The sequence below is a fragment of the Condylura cristata genome, unplaced genomic scaffold (genome assembly GCF_000260355.1).
Source record: "Condylura cristata isolate star-nosed mole 26May11 unplaced genomic scaffold, ConCri1.0 scaffold00019, whole genome shotgun sequence".
NCBI lineage: Eukaryota > Metazoa > Chordata > Mammalia > Eulipotyphla > Talpidae > Condylura > Condylura cristata.
The window spans coordinates 31,405,347-31,421,152 of record NW_004567120.1 but is presented as its reverse complement, the minus strand read 5'-3'; positions in this window follow the sequence as shown (position 1 = coordinate 31,421,152).

The window sequence follows — 15,806 nt, the reverse complement described above, 5'->3', positions numbered from 1 at the left end:
ACTCCCAGGTGCTTTATGAGACACTTTCAGTGAAGGTGCAATTTACAGTGAGTAGCTGCTTAAGCAGAGATGTTTTCCTTCAAGGAGTTAGGATGGGTGGAACCACAGAAGGAAGGCTAGTCACAGGTTCTTCTACAGTGTTTTACAGAAGGTTTGTCCTTTCCTGAGGCGCTAAATATTTGTTTCTCATCTCAACTATAAAGTCCCTAAAGAGGGAATGATCATCTTACTAACATTGTAACTTCAGCCTTTCAAGGTTTGGTTTTTATAAACTCCAGGCCTGTACTATTTCTTGTTTATCTCTTTTGTGTGTGTGGGTTTTGTTTACCTAACTAAATCTCAGTTAGCTGTCATATAACAGTGTTTCAAAATGGTGTTAGATTCTGACTTTGGTATTGCAAGATGAATTGCAAGAAAAAGACCCTTATTTATAATTCTAACTCTGTGTTCTTGGGCTTTATTAGACTATCTTAGATGTGAGTAACTGGTAATAAGTTGTCTTTTTTTATGAAGAAAAAAAATCAATACGTTAGTGGTATTTTTCCAGATTAAATGAATGGATTAAATCAGCTTTTACCTTATTATGAAGTTTATTTTTGAACAGTAAATGGGGGTCATGAGACCCCCAAGAACTGGATGTCTTCTGGAAAAATTTAATGATCTGGTTTCATTTCATACAAAATAGCTCCAAGCCAACTTACTTTGTTCTCTATGACCTAATCCATAACTGGAGGCTGCGCTGATGATGTCAAGCATTTGCTTTCCTTCCAGGCAGCTTGTGATAAAGTAGGCTAATGGTCAAGTAAAGCGTCTTAAGCTATTGAGCGTTATGATCATACTTCATATTTTGCAAAGTGCTTTTTCATTATTTATTCCTCACTACCTACCTATGAGATCTCCTGGCTGTCTTTTCTCTCATATTGTGGCTGAAATATGACTGACCTATGTTCATAAATGCTTCAGGAAGCTGAAATGAATATAGGTACTTGTGGATAAACAAACACCCAGCATTCAAAATGGTCAGTGTACACTACCCTTGGGAATAGAATTATTTCCCATTATTCCCATTTTCCTGTGTGTACAGTGATCTCTGGGGTTGCAGGTTTGGGGAGGTCAGGAATGGGGAAAGAGGAAGTGAGGGCAGGGGATAATACTCTTCCCAGTCAACAGAGGATTCAGATTTTCCCTCACCTATCACTGACCCAGTTCTTCTGTGCTTAAAAGAGCTGACAGAGGCCTGCACTATGATGCCTTTGCTTGTGCTTCAGTTCTGGGCTTCCGGGGCTTTTGCCATTTGACGTATCCTGTGCTGTTTACAAATCTGGGACTCCCATTTTGGGCCTTTGGCCCTTTCCAGGTATGCATGTTGGAAACCTTATCTGTTAGGAAGTAGCTGTGCTTTTCTTTAACTAGCCCATATTGGGTCATATTCTAGAGCTGTTTCTAGAATACGTGTTTTTTTTTTTTTCTATTAAGATGTTGATTTAGAGCACTGAATATGTTTTGAGAGTACAGATTCACACCTTTCCAAAGAAAATCACCACACCACCCCTACCTTCAAAGCACCCATAGACCTCCCCCACACCCCACTGGGACCGTTCACCCTGTGTTCTCCTCACCCCACAGCCTCAGTTCTGCAGTCTTATTTCTGGGGTTTCTTTTGGCTTTGTTTTTTCTTTTTCTTTATAGCCCATGTGTGAGTGAAATCATCCCATATTTATCTTTCTCCTCACTTAGTTTGCTTACCAGAATTGTTCCAGTTCCATCCTTGTTGTTGCCAACAACCTACATGCCCCAGAGTGGGTAAGTGCAGCAAGAAGATGCATTGTATACATGCAATGGGATCTACTCACTCATACTGAGAGATGCAACCTACCTTACAACCATCCTCAGGAAAGGTCTGCCTTGCTAGCATGATCAGAAATGAGAGACCTCGGTCTGCTATAGTTGCCAGGGTTTCATGAATGGCAAACAGAATTTTATTTAGAGCCTCTTTGTGCTTGGCATGAGTTAGGTGCCATCTCAACAGACCCAGGTTGTTGTGATGCCAACTGCTTATTGTATGCCATGTATTCCTTCCTTCCATTCTGTGTCACCTGTTAGTTGGGACTTATAGATAAGTACAGAAAATACAAATGTCAAGTTAGAACAATTTCAGAGGGTGCAAACCTATTGATATCACATACATAATATTCATATGCAATATGCATTCTCTGGAGATTTGATAAGCTAAATGTATGTTAAGGTTATTGATTTCAGAAGTAAACTATTTGCTACCAGAAATTCATAGCTAAAAAGAAAACACTACTTCGATTGATGTTTCTTTCCAACAATGCTGCTGATTACATGAACCATACGATTTGCTGAGAGGCTGGTGGAATGCTACAGAGAAGTACACTTGATCAGGTAGCAGGAGATGTGAACCCCAGTCTATCTAGTTCTGATATAGACGGGACAGTGGGTCAGGCCCCCTCACTCTTTTGGATTTGTTTATGTGTCAGATAAAGGTCTTGAAATGTGTTGACTGGTGTTACTTTTCAGCAGTAAGACTTCCTGCTCTAGCCCAAAAGGAAAAATCTAGATTCTAACAAGCTGGATGCTGACATACATGGTATGTTGCCAAAAAGCAGGCAGATATTATCTCCAAGGGTGACACTGGAACCTCTTGCCCCTATTTTCACTTTGTTTCCATACAGCTCACCCCGTGTATGCCTATGATGTGCTCCAGACGTGTATGTGTCGGTCTTAGCTTGAGTGTGCAACAGTAGTCACACTCAAGACCTTTCTGAGCTTTGCAGCTCTTCCCTATTTCCCGTCCAAGATACCTGCTCCTGAGGCTCTTGTTCAGTTGAGGCTCTTGTCCAATAGGCCTGAGTTCCCCTCTGCACTTTCCATCTGATGCTACACTAGTGGGCTGCCTGTTTCAGAAGCGAAGAGCGGGCTACTGGTGGCTTTGCAGCCAGTTTACCAGTGTAGTTATTTCATTGCAAACCAAGCTTCGAAGAAAAGAAAAGGAAGCATGTTCCTTGAAAACGCAGCTGCCTGCTGGTATGACTTAGTGTTACGTTCATAAGATACTTCGGCTATGGAGCATAAAAAATAGTAAATACCTTTGTAAAGATAGTTGATAAAATTTTAAAGGCCCAGTCAAGGGAGGGCTTTGATAGTGCCTTTTGACCGTTACTAATGACGGAGATAATTATGTAGACATATCTAAGTGAATAGAGAAAATGCTAAATGGTTCACTCCTATCTGTGTTTTGACTAGAGCTGTGTGCACCTTTATAGTTTTATTTCACTCAATTATGAATGAGGCAGAGTTTGAATGGATTATCAGATGGTGCTAAGCAGCACTTTGGTCATGGCATCCTGGTTGTCCTTGAAAGAAAGTGGCTGCAAGTACTGGAATGGAGGCTTACAGGTGGGGCTGGGGTAAGGACTGTGGCCCCTGAAAACCAGCCCATGGACACAGCAGAAGCCAGAAATACAAAAGCACAGCTGTAGAAAGTGCATCTGAGAGAAGTCTGCAATGCAGAACGTAGATGCTCACAATTTAGGATTGATAGCCAAATCAGAGCAACAGGCTTCAGCATGAGCTGTGGGTAGGGCAGCATGTCTCATGGACCCCTGGCTGGCTCAAGCATCTATTATGAAGTATTTGCCAAATACTCTGAATTAATAAGGTGAATGGAGTACAGCATAGATTTGTGTTGAAATCGTGCCATTGGTGACATTTTTGCAATCATAAGGACATTTGTTAAGTGCTTACCAATCTCCTATTTCATGGAGAGATGGGCCGGGACTAAAGGAATACATGTAGAGGCACCAAGTGGAGGAAGAAAGAGCCTCCTGAGGGGAGAAGAGGGAAGAAGAAAAAAAATTCTGATGCTTTTCCTTAAATCAGCTACATCTCTTTCAATTCAGAGCATTTGGCGTGTAGTGTAAAGCACTTCCGAGTAAGAGGATAATTGAGATTTATGGGAAAAGGAGAATGGAGGAATGGGTGATAGAACATGATAATTTAGGTTTCAAAATATCTATAAAGGTTAAGAAAGAAGGTGACAACCGTGGACTTGAGAGAGGTTAAAATATTTTCAAAGACTGGTAGGATGCCTTGATTGCCCTCAACATTTCAAGTGACTTTGCTTCTAAAATAACAGACTTGCTCAGAGCAGAGATGGTTCTAGCTCCTCGCAACCATCTTGTTATAGGAAAGGTTAACTATTTCTGTATAGCATAAAATGGAAAACTACTTTGCAGTTAAGATTGACACAACTTTTAGCCAAGGTTAGTGGGGAATATTTACAGAATATCAAATGAAAACAATAAGCTGCAAAACAATATATTATGATCCAATCTCAAAAAACAGCAAATGTGTAGAAAACAATGTGGAAGAGAACACAGCATCATAGTAAACAGTTGTCATTTCTAGGAAGCTTTCACTTTCTCCTTCATTTTGTTTGATAAGGTGACTTTGTATGACCATCATATTTAAACCTTAAAAAATTCAAAACTTTGAAAAACCTTAAATCTTGAAGATAAGCTATAATACAATTCAGGTTCTTACTGTCTTTCTTTTGAACATATCAACTGAGTTTTTAGGGCTTTGTCCAAAAATTTTTTTGTGAAAGGGAATATGAAACTTCAAATAGAAATTGTTCAAATAAGTAACATTTCTTAATTTGTGAATATCTTTAATTATCTCAATTTATACATGGAAAATGATATCGATCATTTTGCTTTATATTAACAGCTTTAATTTTCTGTCAATGACTAAGAATTTTTATATTCATTGTGTGACTTGATGAACATGATAAGCACTACACAAAGGAGATGAGACTCATAATATTCGTGCTGAAAATTTGCAGTGGTATGGAATATAGAATTTGGGAACTTGGCATGTGGTATTCATGATATGCAAATAATTTGGATACCACACACGCAGGCTGGAAATAATTTTATTGGAAAAGTTTATAATATGGAGGTATATAGAAGCTGGGTACATTTTCTAGATCTTGCCTTTATTCTGGAGTTTGAAAAATATATGTAAATATTTGTGCTTGTGAATTTTTCTGTGATGCTCTGTCCACATTTGACAGTCAAAGAGTACAAGACCCACAGCAGTTTAGAATCACTTATTTGGAGAGAGCTTGAGGTTCTTCCAAATATTTTTTTATATTTGTTATAATCTATTGTCCACTGATATAATCTAAGGAGTAATAGAAGCAATCAGGGGCCCTGCCTGGTGCACAAGGATTTAAGTCTCAGCACTATGACACTAGCAGCAGCCACTGCAGCACAAGTTCAATCCCTGGACAGGGAGTTGACTCCCAGGGCACAGCAGACCTCTCCTGTCTCTCCTGCTGCTCCCCTCAGCAGTATAATTCCATCAATCCACCTATCATGCTCTCTGCTGTCTATGGTGGGTCCTCTCATCCCCTACCCCGCACCTCTGGCCTATACCCCAGTTCATGTATGCATAAATAAATCTTTTTTTTTTAAGAAGCAAACAAGTAAGGGTATTACAAACATCTCTCACGCCTCCCCTGACTTTCTCCTTGCCATGACAGGAAGGCAAGCCGAAACCACTGGGTCTTTTTGCCTCTTAAATGCAAGCCCAGGTCCTCCATCTACAAGTGTGACTGTTGTGTGTGTGTGTGTGTCTGGGGGGGGGTCCCAATTTTCTTAGTTTTCAGCCTACCTGTACTGTTGGGCTTCCAGTGAGAAGTACCTGGATACCCTTACATTCCTGAGCTAATTTCAGGGTGCTTGTAACAGTACTTAAAAGGAACCCCCACATTTTGCTATGTGATTTGTTTTTTCATACACTTTACCTATTTACGAACTAGTTCAGATATCCTGAAGCCCTGACTTAGCTGATGGGATGACTGTAGTGTCATTATATAGATTTCTCTGGGACAAGATTTGTTAAATTTTTTATTTTTATTGTTTATAAACTGAGACCTCTGAAGACGTTGGTGGGCTGTAGGATGGCTGATGTGGGGAGAACTTAATTGCTTTCCCTGTATGACAGAATGGCAGTTTGATGCAATGGACCAACTCACCCAATCCAGATGTTGCTGGATGTGGTTTTCCCACTCAGCCCTGTACTTACTTTGATAGCACAATAAAAGCATTCTGGCTGCTGCTACTATTTAGGATGTGGGTTGGATTTCTTAGCTTCTCTTGTCTCTTCCTTCACATTCATATTCTCTTCTTACCTACTTGAAATGTTAAGACTTGTGCTCCTTCTTACCAACTAGTCCAAAAAACAGCAGTGATCTAATGCTCCTGCAATTCAGTTGGTGTAATCTGCAACATCAGTCATATGTCTCTGGCCTTATGGAATGTTGGAATAGCCTGTGTAGATGCCATTGTAGAATCACCTTGGAGTCTACAGATTAGATGATCAGAATTTCTTTGTTCCAATGGATACTCACACTCCTCTGTCATAGATCAGTTACCCATAAACATGTGATTTTATTTCTGTGTCGATGTAGTTTCTATGGTCAGATTTGATCATCAGAAGGTGGTGAGGTTTGGTAGTGTCAGGCAGAGACCTGTACTACCCCTACTGGGGCAGGAGATACATAGGAAGGATCCCTCAGTTATTCCAGTTGGGAAAGGGGAGTCCAAGGAAGCCTTTACTCCAGAGCATTCCTTCTCTGAGCTCCTCCCTGTTTCCTGCTTTCTGTATAAACTGGAAAACTGGGTGGGCTCAGAATTGTAACTTGTGGATTCTCTGCAGCCCTGCAGCTTAAGGCTGTATCACTTGGGTCATGTGTGGGAGGGGGTGGACTTAGACAGAGATTTCTTCTTGGTCACCATCTGAGGCCTATTAGAGATAAGCAGGTGCATTTTCACCATGGGCTTCAGCTTTTAGTCTTCCTCCAACACCACACAATTACATTATCCCACTGACCGTTAGATTATTTTCTTTCACGTTGTAATCGCAATCACATACCCACCTAGACACAACTATTCACTTAGGGTAATCAGTTTCAATGACACTCGCTTCAGTTTCTTTCATAAATCATGTGCTTTTATGAGATAATGGAGGAGAAACATCTAATTTTGATCTAAGATAAGTGAAAAGTGAGGGCACGTGCTCTTTAAATATTTTTTGGTTGGTTTACCATGTCCATTACTTAAAAATAACTCCTGACTTCTATTTAGAACAAAAGGAAGCCAAAGTGAATTTTGAATCCCAAAGCATTAGTTGTAATGTCTTTCAAACAAAAATGATCATAACTCCCCTTTGTAAGGTTTGCACATATCTCAATTGACTAGAAATCAGTGGTTGGAAGCACCAGGTGTGACATCCTCACAGTGTGTTAAGGAGGGGAGACTTAAACTCACACCCTTTTTTTTATAGGAATGGAATCAACACTGAGCCTGCTATGTTATCTGCAGAAAGTAGAATAACAACTCCTTTCATCCACAAACATTGATTGAATTTTTATATCCACTGTGTAATGTACAGAGAAAGATAAAATATATTCTCTGCTGTTAAACAGACGGCATGTTCTGGTGGAAGAAACAGCCGAGTGAACTAAAGTGTGCTAGTGCCAGGAGAAGGTGAAATGGGAGCACTGAGAAGGAAGTATTAACTGTGGTGTGTGTGTGTGTGTGTGTGTGTGTGTGTGCGCGTACGCGTGCACGTGTGTTCCTGTGTGTGGTGCTGCATTGGTTGGAGAGTCTCAAGAGATTTTGTGGTGCTGCTGGTGTTTGACCTTAGTCTGTATTGATGAATTGGAATCCCAGGGAGAGAAAAGAAGGACATCTTGCTAATTTGAATCCATTTATTGTCCAAGGATTTCTCTTTCTCCAGGATCAAGTCCAAACTCAAGGTAGCATAGGCAAGCGCTTGTAAATGTGCACTCAGACTGTCTGTGGAACCCTTTTGGTCGCATATTCTCTGTGTCACTGAGCTGCTCTTAGTATTTCTAGAACTCTGTCTCTCACAGATCACCTCCTTTACATGCACCAGTGCTATCGTCTGCTCTGTCGCCCTTCCGGCATGTTAATCCAGTGCTCAGTAAAAGAAAATCAGCTTGGCAACAACTCTGGAGCTCTGGTATTTTCTTCTTGGTGAAGACCTACATTTGGGAGCTCTAGGGGCATCATCCAGTCTTCTGATTGAGCTCAACGGGTGATAGCCCTATTGCCCAGGTCTTTGCTTTGGAAGGAGGCCAGCACGCCCTTACTTCCGGTTTTCGATATCTGGAACCTCTCTGTTTTCAGCCTTCCAAAGCAACCGCCATGGAAAAACATATTTTCTTTTGATTTTATCACAGGTACACAGATTATAATTTTCTATTATGATTGCACCGAACCCAAGCCCTACATTTTGTTACTTTCTTTAACAAAATTGTCTTTGAATAATTATGGGAAGATTCGGCCCTCTTTAAAAAAATAAACAAAACCTGAGCCCTGAGCCCTTCCAACGTCAATCTTGCCTTTAAGCATTTCCCAAATGAATGGAAACATTTGGACAAGGCCCATTGAGGTTTCCATTTCAGCTTCAATACTTGGTGCTCCATAGTGTTTTCTCAGAGTTGGCTGCAGCAGTTACAGAATAGAAGCGAGTGACTATTGGGGCTGATATGATGGGCCTAGAAGAAGGTTGTAATGGACCCTTTGAAAGAATGTTATTCCTCATTGTAATGAGTTTTACTGCTATTAAGAGTTAGTACAGGATGGTTCCTATAATTGGGGGAATTATATAAATGCTAATGTCAACATCAGACATCATTGAGAAGAGATATGGAGAAGTATTTTCTGTTTTTAAATGTCAAAACCATTCCTCATCCATCAGGTAATAATTTTTCAATTTTCTTTCCACAAATATAGTACCTTCTCAGTGCTACTGAATTTATAATTTATTTCACAACTATGAAGCCATGGGAAGTCAAAAGATCTTCATTATAAGATAGAACTGGAACATATGAATAAGAAACAACTTCCCCAACAACCACAAGATCGATAGGCGGCTGCAGCAGCCAGAGTGGAGACATGTATCTCTGACATTGTCTCGGCTTCACATTTGCCAGATGGCGATGAAGTAGGTCTTAATGACCACCAAGGGTTCAAGTGGTTGCTTAGTAAAAAACATGGGACTTTCAATGAAATGTCAAAGACAATTACATGGGAGCCATGAGAGAACTTCAGAAAGCAGGAGGATTACAATTCGCTCATCTAACACACTGCCACCAAACTTCCCATCTTTTGAAGTTTTGATCGAAACTTAGTTGTTCCAGGAAGGCAAAGGACCTTCTGCATTCAGGAAAGGCACAATCAAAGGACTAAGGTGTCAATATCACTTTGCAGATAATATGAGGTGATTTAAGGCCATGGAAGTGTAAAATAGCAAAATTCTTCTATTCTTCACTCTCAGCCAACATATAGAATTTCATTTAAATTTTCTGGGTGGCATTCTTTCTGTAACCATGAAGTAAAAATATTTCAACTAGTATGTCCCTTAAACTAAGAATTGACAAACCCTTTCTTGGCCATAGTCATTGGCACTGTTTCTCTCCTACCCCAACCATCCATTAGTGATGAAGTACCTAAGAGTGATGACAAACTCAGGCTGCAGTCTTTGGGCATCATGCAATGGAGGGCCAGGCAGTTTGGCAGATACCAGTTATCTGCCCTCTGAACTCATGTGGGTCACCTCCTTGGCAGGGATTGAACTCGTGCTGCAATGACTGCAGTAGCTTCCTAGTGCTGTGCTTCAACCCTTTGTACTGCCAGGGAGGCCCCAGTTGTTGTTAGTTTTTCCAATATTGCCATTCTCACTGGTGTTAGATGGTATCTCATTGTGGCATTGATTTGCATTTCCCTGATTATGAGTGAAATGGTCCTGGGAAAACAGGTGCTATGTGCAAAAAAAAAAAAAAAAAAAAGTAGCTAGACTAGTACTTCACACCTATGCCTTTTTCTAACCCACCAAAGTTTTAGAAGTGCTGCTTTATTTTATTTTTAAAAGATTTATTTATTTATGCATACAGAACTGTGGGGCAGGCCAGAGGTATGTGGTGCAGAAGTGATAGCATTCACTAGAGACAGTAGAAAGCAGAACAGATGGATCCGCTGAAACACACTGCTGAAGGAAGCAGCGGGTGGGTCAGGAGAGGTCTACTCTGCCGTGTGTGTTACTTCCCTGGCTGGGGATCAAACTCGTGCTGCAGTGGCTGTGGATAGCTTCATGGTGCTGTGCCTCAAACTGTTGTGCCACCTGGAAAGGCCCTAGAAGTGCTGCTTTAGTCTCTGGAAGAATTATTCATTTCCTGCGCATAAATTTCACTGGTGAGTCAGGTCCCTTCATCATTCTCTAGCCCTGTGGAAGCCTAGACTGTGCTCTTGGTACCAACCTTGCTACCATTTCCTATCTGCCTTCCCACAAACCTCCCTTCAAACTGCAGCCTTCTAGCTTGCACACTTGTTCTGCTCCAGTGAGCTGTTCTCTGCTGTCCCCACTTGTCCGAAGTGATGGGGACCTAGGAGGATTGCTTTCCAGTGGTTAATTACTTGGGAGTTCTCCACCGGGAAACCCGTGTCCCCTGCCTACAGCTCCAGAAGGGGAGGTCCATTAGCCCCAAGAGCAGGTAATTATGTGTCTTCACTTTCACAGCTGCAGAAAAGGCCTTAGAACTGGAGGCTATTCTCCTTCTGCTCAGTGCCTCAGACCTGAAAACTCAGAGGACAATCTTTTTTTAAGGGAAGGTGCTGTGTACAGCTGTACATAGAGTGGGGGGGGGCGCCCACACTGCGACAAGTGGCACGTGGTCTGAAAGGAAGCTGAAGGCGGGTTTTGGTCAGTTGAGAGAAGTGAACAGTGGGTCTGAGTCCCCAGGCAGGGCCAGTGTGGAAGTTTTCCAGTGGTGGGGAGCAGGCAGTGGAATGAGGCAACTGAACACGAACTTCTGACTTTGCCCTTGTGCACCGGCCCACGTGTCCCTGGGTCGTCACCGTAAGCTGCTGCAGTCAGTCACCAGTGTGTCCTGCTCTGTCCCCTCACTCACTCCATGGATGCAAAGCACAGGGGAAGGACCAGCAGCAACTACTGACATCTAGATGCTTTGCTGAGGACAGAGGAAGGGAAGAAGGCACATCTATTGAGCAGCTGCTCTCTGCCAGCTACCAGAACGCCAGCATGTCCACACTGCATCAGCAGACATTCATGGAGAGGGTTGAAATAACTCACTCTGCGGAGTGGGGGCTTGCTGGGAGACAACAGCAGTAGACCAGAAGAGATTGAGGACCAGCCAAGACATGAGACGAGCTCACTAGTATTCTGTCCTTTCTTAATATCTCCTTTTCCACAGAGGAGGAACATGTAAGCTGAGCACCAACGTAAACTACTCCTCTTGCTACTTTCTCATAGAGCTGAGTTTGGCTTTTCTCTGTCAGAGAAGCCACACATGCTTCATGTCCCAGCATAGCATGTGAAAGAGAAGAAAGGCAGACGTCTGACTACGTAGGTGTCTCTGCAGGTGGGAGTCACATGTTACACTGTGGGAACATATATTTCCAGAATAACTCAAACACGGGAAACATGATGAGCTAGGGTCCCATTCCTCTGTGGCAGCTGCTGGGATGGCAGGAGATTGGGGGTTAAAGAGAAATGGAAGGAAAAAGGGAGAAACCAAGGCAGTCGAAAGGCATATACTTCTGGAGAGCTCAAAAGATACAAATGATGTTCTAGTATGGAATTGATCTTAATGAGCAAGACTCAATCAATAGAAAGTGACAGATGGTATAATTTAAACTTCAAGTTTCCTTCCTCTGTTTCTTTGTGTCAATGAGAACCAACTTTTTGATCATTTTTTGCTCAGCTATAATACTCTGCTGCATAAAGAAGATTGAACCCTGAATACCACATTAATATGTTATTGGCATCTTTCTTTTTTCATATCCTACATGTTGATTGTAAAACCGTCCAGAGAGACTGATAGCTGTAATATATTGCAGTTTTTCAACTTCAAATTAATTTCATAACAGTGCAGTAGAGCCAGATATTCTCTGCTCCAAGAAGTAACTCAAAATAGGTAATATTCTTTTTCTTTGCTCTTTTGAAACCCCAGGTCTGGTTATTTTCTTTATTGGATAACCTATCTAGACTTTACTTCCTTCTGATCCATTACCTGCCTCGCAATTACCATGCCTTCTGAAATGCCCAACCTGACAGCGGACTGAATGAATGCCACTCCCCACATGCCTTGAGGGTGCGCTTCCCAAGCATAGTATGAGCAGGGAACTGTGAGTGAGCCCTGAAACCCATGTCCACACAATTCCCATTTTACATCTATAGTTTCAGCTTGAGTCAGTGGCCCACACAGACACAGCCTAACTCAATGACTACAAGCAGGCACAAGTCAAGCTTTGCCAGTGACTATAGGAGAGCTAGCTGAAGACAATTGGCAAATAAACTCTTCTTCATTTCCCTAGGCCGAGCTCTCTCCTTGAGGCTGGGGCCTGGGATTAAGAGCACTCTGATCTTGACCTCCCTGATGGCACAAAGGGTCACATCGCAGCACTAGGAAGCTATCGCCCGCCACTGCAGTGTGAGTTTGATCCCCAGCCAGGTAGCTGACCCCCATGGCGCAGCAGACCTCTCCTGTTACCCCACTGCTCCCCTCAGCAGTGTGTTTCTGTGAATTCTCCTGTTCTGCTTCCCACTCTGTCTCTGGTGAATCCTCTCACCCTCTCTGGCCTGTACCCCAGTCCTTATATACATAAATAAATAAATCTTAAAATAAAAGATAATGTTGAGCAAGAGAAAGCATACAAGAGTAAACACTTGGGACTCCCTGGTGACGTTGGGGTTAAATTTCAGTGCTATCACCACTGTGGCCTGAGTAGGATCCACAGGATCTCCAGTCAGAGAGCTGACCCACATGGCCTGGCAGACCTCTCCTGTCTCGCCCACAGCTCTCTCAGCAGTGTATCTCAGTTGATGTGCCTATTCTGCTCCTCACTCCTCTGTTTCTGGTGAATCCTCTCAGCCCCCACACCTCTGGCCTACACCCCAGTTCTTGCAAGCATAAATAAATAATTTTTTTTTTTTAGAAAGAGTAAACACTGTGTGTGGTAGACAGAATTCTAAGATGGCCCAACAAGATTGCCAGAGCCGGGTGTACACACTTCTTCAGTCAGTCAGCCAAACGCTAATCTGCATGTCGTTGTAAAGGCATTTTGCAGATTTTAACTAAAGCTCCAAATCAGTGAACCTTAAGATCGGGAGATTATCTAGGTAGGCCTGACCCACTCAAATGAGTTCCTGTAAAGCAGAGCATGCTCTTTGGCTCCTTGTAGAAGGAATCAGAGAGTTGAAGGACCAGGAAGAAGTTCTCTGTTGCTGGATTAAAGGCAGAGAAGGCTTTGTGACAGGAATATGAGTGTCCTTCAAGTGCTAAGCATAACCCTGCCCCCTAGTCACCAGAAGTGGCCTAGAGGCAGCGAAGGGACTCCATGGCCTAGACTGAAGGACTCTGGGTGCCCAGGTGGTGAAGTGGACATTCATCAGAGCAGGTGTGAACCAACGCCTCCCAACCACACAGTGTGGTCAACCAGCGTTACCACAATTCAAAACACACACAGAACAGGGGTGCTACTCCCACAACTACCAGGAAATGAATTCTGCCCACAGCCTTAGTACCAGATGAAACCCCCCTTGATTTGAACCCTGTAAGGCCCCAGAAGAGAATCCGGTCACACTGTGTCTGGATATTGGATCAACAGAAACTGTGAAATGATAGATTTATGTTGTTTTAAGCTCCAGTGTTTGTGGTAATTTGTTACACAGTAATATAAGATGAATGCGCTGTGTGATTTGATTTATATAAAGTACCAAAGCAGGCAAAACTAATCTGTCCTGATATAAGTCAGAAGACTTGCCACTGCTGGGGGTTGATTTGACTACAAAGGGGCACAAGAAAGGCTTCTGGAGTGGACAGAGGACTTCTGTTTTCTTTTTTTAAAAAAGATATTTATTTATGCATACAAGAACTGGGGTATAGGTCAGAGATGCAGAGGGGTGAGAGGATTCACCAGAGACAGAGTGGGGAGCAGAACAGGCAGATGGACTGAAATCCACTGCTGACGGGAGCAACGGGGGAGACAGGAGACGTCTGCTGCACCATGTGGGCCAGCTCCCTGGCTGGCTGTGTTAGCTTCATAGTGCTGTGCTTTAACTTGTTGCACCACCAGGCCCAGAAGGAGTACTTCTTGACATGAGTTCTAACTACGTATGCTTTCTGTTTATGAAAGTTGTATGCTCATTCTGTGTTCATTTTTCCATGAAACTGTTACATTTTAACACAATTTTTAAAAAAGCAGACCAAACACACATTTTGCTTTGTTTTGAAACATGCACACACACACACACACACAAAACAGCACTATGTATTTTTAGATGTGTATTCATCTGTGTACGTGTTTATAAAAAAAGTCCCCCACCTACAAACCCAACTGAAAACAGTGATTACCTCCAGGGAAGGGAGAGGAATTATATGGAGATTAAGAAAATGTCTGTTTTCTATGATATTTGAACTTTTCTAAAGAGTTTCAACCATGAATAACTTGGGTAATTGAAAACATAAAGGTAGAAAAAATAGTCACGCATATGTATAGATCTGATGACTTGAGCATAGGTAATTCTCGTCCAGGCTGAGGCAAACACACAAGATTTGTTTTTTTGTTGTTGTTGTTTAAAGATTTATTTATTTATTTATTTATGCATACAGAAATGGGGTACAGGTCAGAGGTGCAGGGGCGACGAGAAGATTCACCAGTGTCAGAGTGGGAGCAGAATAGGCCTATTGCTGAAGGGAGCAGCGGGTGGGTCAGGAGAGGTCTGCCGTGCCAAGTGGGTCACCTCTCTGGCCTGGGATCGAACTTGCATTGAGATGGCTGTGGCCAGCTTCGCTGTGCTGTGCTGTAAAACCGTTGTGCCACTGGACCATCTATATCGATAACAATGACAATGTCAATAACAATATTGGTCACTTGAATTCTAATTTTCTTGTCATGTCATATAAAAGGTGCTTTACATTTGTTCTCTCTCCACTTCCTCCTGGATCCTTTATCACATAGCTCCTTAATATCATCCTTATTTTACAGGGAGGAAACTGAGGCTGTGGAAGCCTCTGGAAGTTACTTGCCTAAGGCCACATAGGTAGTAAAGAACAGAATAGAGACTGAAATCCGGTGTGCCCTTTCCCTTACAACTGTCTCCCCTCCAATGGTCTCAGTGGGGTGCTGATAAGATGAAAATACTGGTGTTAGAATGTGATGTTGGGGTTCAGTAAGGGGGGGCGGTTCTTGGGTCACCTCTTTTTGCCCCTTTCAGCAACAAAGGGCCAGTTTACTAAGGGCAAGACATTTGCATGGAGTCAAGCAGGCGGAGGCTGCTGATGAGAAGGAGAAAGGGAGGAGCCTGCAGAAATGCAGGTGAGCTGAGAGGTGTCCTCACAGACCTAGGCACGCTGTCTTGGGACAAGAGTTTCTTTTACAGTGTTCTTTGGGATTTCATTCCTTCGTGGACCAACAATCTCTGTTTGTATGGCAATAGGTGCCTAAGCAGTGGCAGCACCTAGGGCTTCCTGAGCCTGAAGGATTGCCATTTCCACAGCAGGTTTACCGACTGTGTTAATCATGGCTACCCCAGCCTCTAGTTCCTGGCCTCCAGAGACCGCCATTCCAAATTTTCTGCTTTAAGCTTCCATCAATCTTAGTGAGTCTTGGGTAGGTATAAATCACTACATTCTAAGTCTTTCATTCATTTTAATCTGTGCTCTTGGG